The 10,734-nt window shown below is 41.7% G+C and overlaps 2 non-coding genes across 2 annotated transcripts; one reads left to right on the forward strand and one right to left on the reverse strand.

Annotated features, from left to right (window-relative positions):
* Window positions 1–8,414: 8,414 nt before the first annotated feature.
* On the reverse strand, window positions 8,415–8,517 carry LOC126178667 (U6 spliceosomal RNA). Its single transcript, XR_007536550.1, has one exon. It is a non-coding gene; the product is annotated as a U6 spliceosomal RNA (small nuclear RNA).
* A 6-nt stretch (window positions 8,518–8,523) lies between these two features.
* Window positions 8,524–8,630, forward strand: LOC126178659 (U6 spliceosomal RNA). The gene has a single exon (XR_007536543.1). It is a non-coding gene; the product is annotated as a U6 spliceosomal RNA (small nuclear RNA).
* Window positions 8,631–10,734: the final 2,104 nt, after the last annotated feature.

Here is a 10,734-nt window from a genome sequence, read left to right on the forward strand (position 1 = left end):
GAGCCATGAACACATACCTCCCCACCCCCAAGGAAGTATATTAATAACTTTGTAGACAATATTAATAGTAACCTTAGACTGTTTGCAGATATGCAGTTATCTGTACTGAACATTATATGAAAAAGAAACTACAGTGTTATTTGGTTCAATCTTAGTAATGTTTCAAATTGGTTCAAAGATTGGCAATTTGCTTCAAGTGTAAAAAATATGAAATTGTATAATTCAAAAGACATGGAAATGCAGTATCCAATGTCCACAATATCACTGACTGATGTTTGGAATCAGTGAACTCATACAAACACCTGGGTGTTAAATATTACAATACTAGCTTTTAGCCACTGCTTCATTCTCATATTAGTACTTGTGTTATGAGTGATTATAAGTAAGCTAGTAATTTTATGAGCTGTCTATGAATATATGAGGGTTGGAACTTAAATAGTGGCAACTATTTATTCACAACCGATACAAAAGAGTTACATGTTTGCACCTGCTACTGTCCTTCAAAGTAGTCACCAGCGCCATGTAGGATGCATTGCCAGTGATGTGGTAGGTGTAGTATACCGTTAGCAGAGCGTGTTCTGTTTTGATGGTGCGAATGGAGCGGTCAACGGCCTGTCGAATCTCTGGAACAGCAAATGCCACAAAGTGGTTCCTTCATCTTCGGAATCAAATCAGTCACAAGGACTTAAGTCCAATGAGTATGGTGGATGGTACAGTACTTCCCAGTCCCATTGACCGAACAGAGCAGCCACAGCTTGAGTGCATTGTCGTGCAAACTGATGGGTGGGTTGCGCAGAAAGTGTTGCTGCTTCTTTCGCAAAGCTGGTCGCAGGTGATGCACCAATAACAAACAGTAATACTGTGCATTGACGGTCTGCTGTGGAGAAACGTAATGCGTTAGGATAACACCATCACAGTTGTACATGAGAAAAACCATAACTTTAGACTGCTCCATATGCACCATCAACAGAACAGGCTCTGCTAACAGTATACTATGCCTTCCCCATCACTGGCAACAGGTGATACACAATGTTGGTGACTACTTTGAAGGACAGTAACAGGTGCAAACATGTAACTCTTTTGTATCAGTTGTGAATAAATAATTGCCACTATTTAAGTTCCAACCCTCGTAGTAGTGTAGAGATGTATGTATAAAAAATGTGTGCAGTGCCAGTATGTAGTTACATAATAAAAGCATTTCTATTATTTTGCTGTTTGTTGGATCTGAAAGCATGAATTATATTTTCTAACTATATTTAAAAAAAAATGCCTTGATTCATTACATTCATGCAGAAATAAACGTCTTAGGGGTTTCTCTGGCTCACCTAGTACTGGATGTAAGAATTGGCCACCAGAGCAATATATGCCATTTCTCCCCTCCATTTTAATGCATTATGGTGCCTACATTTTTTGATCTATCCCCCTCTGATGCCTAATTTATGATTAACTCAGTCAGTTAACAGATCGTAATCAGATGCAGTCTCACTAAAAACTTCTCACTTTCCACATGTAGAGGTACGACTCTCTGTTAGTCATACAGCCTTTAAATGGTGCCATTGTTGTGAGTCTTCAAGCATCTTGGAAGCTGTAAGAGATGCATCTAAAATGTGACAGGCTTGTGACTGATCTAATGCCTTTGTAGCTCTTAAGGCCATCTGATGTTCGGCAGCCGAGTTTTGGCAGACATTGCTCTGAAGTTTGATTGAGCTGATTAACTTTCGCAAACTTGAGCTCTCTTCGAACTATGTGTTAAATGAGATGTTTGTGAGGTTTATAGTAATAGTTTTAAATGTGGTTCTTGGGATTACCATGTGATTTTGTTGTTCTATCTCCACCAAAACTCTCCAGCTATGCCATGTGGTGTAGGCATTCAATATCATAAACCATGCACACAGTAACATTGTATTTACCATGTCACAGAGTAATCTATAGACACTGAGACGCCGGCCATCGAACCAGTTTCGTGTGCATGCCACTCGTGTATACCATATTTAAAAATGGTAACAATACTCATACAGATAAAACTTTCCAAAGAAGCCTTTTGTCTTCCTCAGCGTTCAAGCTACTCCGTACCAAATATCCTCATAATCAGTTCAATGGTTTAGTCGTGAAAATGTAACATTGTTACATTTGCATTTATGATATTAGTATGGAATTATGGACCGGCATAGATTAAACACATTGAGGATTCTATAAGCATTGTATTCTGGATGTTGCTCACAGCTGCACTTGCGTATCAGTAAAATGAAATGAAATGTGGTTATGGCTTTATTGGCTGGGAGTCCTCAGTTGGGATGTTCAGGAGTTTGGTGCAAGTCTTTTTATTTGACACCACAACGGTGACTTGCACATCAGTGATAATAAAATGATGAGGACAACACACATGTCCAGAAGCAAGCATAAAGAAAAACCAAACTGGGCGGGAATTGAACCTGGGAACACATGATTGTGAAACAGCAATGCTAACCATGTGAACATGAGCTGTTCACACCAGTTTGAACACAATAAAGGATTTATAAAAGATGCATTATGCTCAGTGGCTAAAATGTGACAGTTTTGTGACTGGTATTAGTGTGGAGTAAACAGATTAGAGGATTGTATTTGTTATGTTGTATCATATTGTCTTCAACATATCGAAGAAGAATAATAGTATTTTCATAGGTATGATGAAGTTCAAAAGACAAAGAGTACATAGCTTTTTCAAAGAGTAGTTATTGTTCTATATTTCACATTATATTCTTCAGATCAATAAATACATTGTACTACACACTTTCTAAAGTAGCCTATCTTCTTTCTCAGCATTCAAGCTATTTTCATACCGAATTCTGTCAGAATTGGTTCAGCGGTTTAGTCATGAAAGTGTGTAACAGACACAGTTACTTTCACATTTGTAATATTAGTATGCAAGTATGCATTAGGAAAAGGCTAGAGTGCTATGCTCCATGTAGGGAAGACACTGAGTTGCAAACAGGCAGAACAAAAAGGCAGCTATACACTTGAGCTTTTGGTCAAAAGGTCTTCTTCTAAAATAAAATGCGCGTGCGCAAACACGCACACACACACACACACACACACACACACACACACACACACACACACACACACAACTCAAATGTGTGATCACTTGTCTCTCCACTGTGGCCAGAGAGCATACAGCCAATTGCACCTGATGGGAGAATCTGTGTATGAGTGGGCAAAAGGCAAGGCGTTTGGGAAGGAGTGATACTGTACTTCCGTGAAACTAAGGCTTTTGGGGGAAAGGTTTACGACTGTGTTTGTGGTCTGTTAGGTTCTAGATTCTGTATGGTGGTGGGAGTGAGTTTCTGAGGATGTGGTAAATATGGTAGGTCTGCAAGGCAGGGTTTGTTGGTTTTGAGGGAATTGCTTTGGCCATTTGGTGCAGTTGGCTGTACACAGTCTGGCCTCAGCAGCCAGAGATAGTGGTCATATGTGTTTGAGCTGTGCTTGTGTGAATGTGTTTTGTACTTTAGAAGAAAGGTGTTTTGGCAAAAGCTCAAATGTTTAGCCATCTTTTTGTTGTGCAACTAATATTTATTCCGGTGAACTTACTTCTACACTCTGAAAATCACTGTCAAGAGCATGGTTGAGGTTACTTCCTGTTACCATCTATTGACGTTTTGCTATTCAAATATGGAGTGCGGGAAGAATCAACATCTCCTCTGGATGGTGAGTAGCAATCTATCCTTTTCATAGCATTCTCGTTATTGCATCCTGGATTTTTCATGTCTAGGTTTGAAATATGTGATGATATGAAGTGGAATATTCACATTGCTTCAGTTGTGTGTAAAGTGGATAACAGACTTTGGTTCGTTGGTTGGGTACTGTGAAAATTCACTCAGTCTACAAAGAAATATACATACAAAAGACACTTGCAGCCCATTCAAGAACATTGCTCAGTTGTATGGGACCCATATCAAATACGACAAAGGAGGTATTGGACATATACATAAAAGGGCAGCATGAGAGATAGAGGTTTTTGGGTTATGGAAAAGTTATGGAAGTGCTGAAGACCTGAACTGGCATACACTTAAAAGTAGATGCCAATTGTACTATGACAGATGTGGATGGAGAAAAACAACTCACCAAGTTTTAAGAACTAGTACGAAGTGAGTAATCTAGGAATCACTACAGCAATACATAACATTTCTTTGACTTGAAGATGGTCGCTTACCTTAAACTATTTTTTGTTCAGTAAATATTTGTTATAGAAGATTTTGGTGATTCCGTAATGCTGTTCTTTAACTCCTGTAGGAACCACAAAGACAAGACCTGACTAATTACAACATGCACAGAGTCATTAATGTGGTCATTCTTCCTGCATTCCATATATCAGTGGCACAGGAAGAAACCTCAATATATCGTAACACGTAAGTACCCTCAACGATGAACGAAACAGTGATTTGCAGAGTGTAGATACAAGTTCACAGGATAAATATTATTAGTTGCTCCTTTAATTAATTTACACTGGTCACTATGGAGCATTGTAGATAGTGTAGAGCTGTTACTGGGTGGTCACAAGTCGTGGCACTGAAGTGTTGTGAATATGCCAGTAAATTGTATGGAATCGGCACAATAAAGTGTGGAGACATGATGAGCAACGAAAAGAAGCTGTTGTTTGGATTTGGTCATACTGCGAGTGTACTGTAGTTGCCCAATTTGTAGGAGTATCCATCCTGATTTTGCACTGTCTACAAGCGATAGTGTAACATTCTTTGCTGTGTAACACAGTATAAGAATAGTGGTTACAAAGAGATCCTAACAGTGGGTACTGGAGACAGTGGTCACAGTACAATCCTTTTCAAACCCAGCAGGAATTGCTGCTGTTTATCTGTTTGGGTTCAATTCAACCATTCCAGAGTGAACATAGTGAAGAGAGCTGCATCCAATTGACATTTGGAGTTTGGTATCTTTTAGAAGGCCATTTTTTGCAGTTTTCGGTGAGCCAAACAACAAAAATTGGACATTAGAAGTCAAGATTTTTGCCTTTTTTCAAATGATGAAAAATGTCGAGTGCACCAGCAGCCTGCTGTAAAAAGTGTGTAGTTAAGCCTGCAGGTGGTTGTGTGGTGTTTTGCCAGTGTTTTTCATACAGTGACTTGGATCTAATCATTTAGATTTCTGTGGACAAGAACTATGATGTTAGTTTTTTAATTTGTTTCTTTTTTGATGAACAGTCTGGCACCCTTTTGACTGGTCCACTAATCACCTGATCTTAATCAAACAGAAATTGTTTGGGGCAGTTTGAAACAGCTGGTGAACCATTGTAACCACCATGAAACTTCCTGGCAGATTAAAATTGTGTGCTGGAACGAGACTCGAACTCGGGATCTTTGCCTTGCTCTACCATCTGAGCTATCGAAGCACGACTCACGCCCAGTACTCAGAGCGTTACTTCTGCCAGTATCTTGTCTCCTACCTTCCAAACTTTACAGAAGCTCTCCTGCGAACCTTGCAGAACTAGCACTCCTGAAAGAAAGGACATTGCAGAGACATGGCTTAGCCACAGCCTGGGGGATGTTTCCAGAATGAGATTTTCACTCTGCAGCGGAGTGTGCGCTGATATGAAACTTCCCGGCAGATTAAAACTGTGTGCCAGACCGAGATTCGAACTTGGGACCTTTGGCTTTCGCGGGCAAGTGCTCTGGTAATCACCATCCTTGCAGTTTGGTAGCTGTAAGGGATCTTATCATCAATTAATGGCTTCATATGGATACGGCATACATAAAAAAAACTTGTGGGCACTCTTTCTCGCTGAACTGTGGCCACTATCAAGGTTAGAGGCTGTGTTTCATTATACAGATGTGGTGCCTCTTGGTGGGAGGGACTAATCTTTTGTTGTGTCCACTTAGGTGCAGTTTCTGTGCTTCCCTGTATTTAACCAACTACCGTGTCCAAAGGAGGAGAGAATGCTTCAGTTTTGAAAGATTTCTGTAAATAATATATACACAGAACTACCAAAACCTTAATAAGTTATGAAAATGGTTTGTTTATTGAACTGATATAGTTTGTGCTTTTATGAAGACAATTGAGCAAGATCAGGGTCCCCACTATCTTGAGTAACAAATGCTTGTCAGTTGCTCACATAAGCAAGCAACATCAGGTGGTCTAACTTACTCACTCTATAGCATTAGCAGTGATGTCCACCCTGGTAGCTGAGTGGTAAGCGCAACGGAATGTCATACCTAATGGCCTGGGTTCGATTCCCAGCTGTGTCAGAGGTTTTCTCCACTCAGGGACTGGGTGTTGTGTTGTCCTTATCATCATTATTTCATCCCCATCGACGCCCAAGTTGCCGAAGTGGCGTCAACTCGAAAGACTTGTACCAGGCGAACTGCCTACCCAACGGAAGGCCCTAGCCACACGGCATTTCCATTTTCCATTGGCAGTGATGTAAGATCTTCCATCCCCATCTCAGGAGGTTGCACCCATCAATGCCCAGTTCAGAAATGTAGTCGTAAAAATGAACATTAAGTGTTCTTTAAACTTTTACTAATTTGAGAGTTGACAGCTATTTCACTGTAGATGGAAACATTTAACACATAGTATGAAAAGCTTCTAAATTTATTCACTTATTTTTAAATCTTTTTGGCAGCTTGCTTTGCAGTATCTGCTTCAGCAAATTTAACACAGTTCAGTTATGAAATGTATTTTAAATTGTAAACATACAAAGATAATCCAAATTGTCATTTGCTAATTTTAATACAAAACAAAAAGATATATATATATATGAATGGACACAGGCAGACAGTGTTTGTTGGTAATGAGGATCACCCTGTGGCTAAACATGCCTTGGTGCACGGCCAGCACATCTTGGCACAGTGTTACACCATCCAGGTTATCTGGATACTTCCCACTAACACCAACCTGTCAGAACTCCGGAGATGGGAACTTGCCCTTCAGCATATCCTCTCTTCTCGCTATCCGCCAGGCCTCAATCTCCGCTAATTCCTAATTTCAATCTGCCGCCGCTCATACCTCACCTGTCTTTCAACATCATCTTTGCCTCTGTACTTCCGTCCCGACTGACATCTCTGCTCAAACTCTTTGCCTTTACAAATGTCTGCTTGTGTCTTGTATGTGTGGATGGATATGTGTGTGTGTGCGAGTGTATACCTGTCCTTTTTTCCCCCTAAGGTAAGTCTTTCCGCTCCCGGGATTGGAATGACTCCTTACCCTCTCCCTTAAAACCCATATCCTTTTGTCTTTCCTTCTCCTTCCCTCTTTCCTGACGAGGCAACCGTTGGTTGCGAAAGCTAGATTTTGTGTGTATGTTTGTGTTTGTTTCTGTGTCTATCGACCTGCCAGCGCTTTTGTTTGGTAAGTCTCATCATCTTTCTTTTTAAATATATTTTCCCGCGTGGAATGTTTCCCTCTATTATATATATATATATATATATATATATATATATATATATATATATATATAGAGAGAGAGAGAGAGAGAGAGAGAGAGAGAGAGATATCTGCCCAAACTCTTTGTCTTTAAATATGTCTGCTTGTGTCTGTATATGTGTGGATGGATATGTGTGTGTGTGCGAGTGTATACCCGTCCTTTTTTCCCCCTAAGGTAAGTCTTTCCGCTCCCGGGACTGGAATGACTCCTTACCCTCTCCCTTAAAACCCACATCCTTTCGTCTTTCCCTCTCCTTCCCTCTTTCCTGATGAGGCAACAGTTTGTTGCGAAAGCTTGAATTTTGTGTGTATGTTTGTGTTCGTTTGTGTGTCTGTCGACCTGCCAGCACTTTCATTTGGTAAGTCACATCATCTTTGTTTTTAGGTATATTTTTCCTTCGTGGAATGTTTCCTTCTATTATAACCATATATATATATATATATATATATATCTTCTAAAAAGAAAGATGATGAGACTTACCAAACAAAAGCGCTGGCAGGTCGATAGACACACAAACAAACACAAACAAACACAAACATACACACAAAATTCAAGCTTTCGCAACCAACGGTTGCCTCATCAGGAAAGAGGGAAGGAGAGGGAAAGACGAAAGGATTTGGGTTTTAAGGGAGGGGGTAAGGAGTCATTCCAATTCATTCCATTCATCTTTCCCTCTCCTTCCCTATTTCCTGATGAGGCAGCCGTTGGTTGTGAAAGCTTGAATTTTGTGTGTATGTTTGTGTGTCTATCGACCTGCCAGCGCTTTTGTTTGGTAAGTCTCATCATCTTTCTTTTTAGATATATTTTTCCCACGTGGAATGTTTCCCTCTCTCTCTCTCTCTCTCTCTCTCTCTCTATATATATATATATATATATATATATATATATATATATATATATATATATATATACCTAAAAACAAAGATGATGTGACTTACCAAATGAAAGTGCTGGCAGGTCGACAGACACACAAACGAACACAAACATACACACAAAATTCAAAAATGTGGAACGCTTCACGATTTTGCGTGTCATCCTTGCGCAGGGGCCATGCTAATCTTCTCTGTATCGTTCCAATTTTAGTATATGTACTGCCGAAGCAAGTGTTTGTACTTGCTTCGGCAGTACATATACTAAAATTGGAACGATACAGAGAAGATTAGCATGGCCCCTGCGCAAGGATGACACGCAAAATCGTGAAGCGTTCCACATTTTTGAATTTTGTGTGTATGTTTGTGTTCGTTTGTGTGTCTGTCGACCTGCCAGCACTTTCATTTGGTAAGTCACATCATCTTTGTTTTTAGGTATATTTTTCCTATGTGGAATGTTTCCTTCTATTATATATTACATGCAGTCTCCCATCCTTCATCAAAGACACCAACCACTTTCTCGAACGCCTGGAATCCCTACCCAGTCTGTTACCCCCGGAAACCATCCTTGTAACCATTGATGCCACTTCCTTATACACAAATGTTCCGCATGTCCAGGGCCTCGCTGCGATGGAGCACTTCCTTTCACGCTGATCACCTGCCGCCCTACCTAAAACCTCTTTCCTCATTACCTTAGCCAGCTTCATCCTGACCCACAACTTCTTCACTTTTGAAGGCCAGACATACCAACAATTAAAGGGAACAGCCATGGGTACCAGGATGGCCCCCTCGTACGCCAACCTATTCATGGGTCGCTTAGAGGAAGCCTTCTTGGTTACCCAGGCCTGCCAACCCAAAGTTTGGTACAGATTTATTGATGACATTTTCATGATCTGGACTCACAGTGAAGAAGAACTCCAGAATTTCCTCTCCAACCTCAACTCCTCAGGTTCCATCAGATTCACCTGGTCCTACTCTAAATCCCATGCCACTTTCCTTGACGTTGACCTCCACCTGTCCAATGGCCAGCTTCACACGTCCGTCCACATCAAACCCACCAACAAGCAACAGTACCTCCATTATGACAGCTGCCACCCATTCCACATCAAACGGTCCCTTCCCTACAGCCTAGGTCTTCGTGGCAAACGAATCTGCTCCAGTCCGGAATCCTTGAACCATTACACCAACAACCTGAAAACAGCTTTTGCATCCCGTAACTACCCTCCCGATCTGGTACAGAAGCAAATAACCAGAGCCACTTCCTCATCTCCTCAAACCCGGAACCTTCCACAGAAGAACCCCAAAAGTGCCCCACTTGTGACAGGATACTTTCCGGGACTGGATCAGATTCTGAATGTGGCTCTCCAGCAGGGATACGACTTCCTCAAATCCTGCCCTGAAATGAGATCCATCCTTCATGAAATCCTCCCCACTCCACCAAGAGTGTCTTTCCGCCGTCCACCTAACCTTCGTAACCTCTTAGTCCATCCCTACGAAATCCCCAAACCACCTTCCCTACCCTCTGGCTCTTACCCCTGTAACCGCCCCCGGTGTGAAACCTGTCCCATGCACCCTCCCACCACCACCTATTCCAGTCCTGTAACCTGGAAGGTGTACACAATCAAAGGCAGAGCCACGTGTGAAAGCACCCATGTGATTTACCAACTGACCTGCCTACACTGTGATGCATTCTATGTGGGAATGACCAGCAACAAACTGTCCATTCGCATGAATGGACACAGGCAGACAGTGTTTGTTGGTAATGAGGATCACCCTGTGGCTAAACATGCCTTGGTGCACGGCCAGCACATCTTGGCACAGTGTTACACCGTCCGGGTTATCTGGATACTTCCCACTAACACCAACCTGTCAGAACTCCGGAGATGGGAACTTGCCCTTCAGCATATCCTCTCTTCTCGTTATCCGCCAGGCCTCAATCTCCGCTAATTTCTAATTTCAATCTGCCGCCGCTCATACCTCACCTGTCTTTCAACATCATCTTTGCCTCTGTACTTCTGTCCCGACTGACATCTCTGCCCAAACTCTTTGCCTTTGCAAGTGTCTGCTTGTGTCTGTGTATGTGTGGATGGATGTGTGTGTGTGTGTGCGAGTGTATGCCTGTCCTTTTTTCCCCCTAGGGTGGGTCTTTCCGCTCCCGGGATTGGAGTGACTCCTTGCCCTCTCCCTTGGAGCCCATGTCCTTTTGTCTTTCCTTCTCCTTCCCTCTTTCCTGGCGGGGCGGCCGTTGGTTGCGGGGGCTGGAATTTTGTGTGTATGTTTGTGTTTGTTTGTGTGTCTATCGACCTGCCAGCGCTTTTGTTTGGTGGGTCTCATCATCTTTCTTTTTAGATATATTTTTCCCGCGTGGAGTGTTTCCCTCTATTATATATATATATATATATATATATGGAGGGAAGCATTCCACGTGGGGGGGATATATCTAAAAAGAAA

The sequence above is a fragment of the Schistocerca cancellata genome, chromosome 3, assembly GCF_023864275.1.
Source record: "Schistocerca cancellata isolate TAMUIC-IGC-003103 chromosome 3, iqSchCanc2.1, whole genome shotgun sequence".
Classification (NCBI taxonomy): domain Eukaryota; kingdom Metazoa; phylum Arthropoda; class Insecta; order Orthoptera; family Acrididae; genus Schistocerca; species Schistocerca cancellata.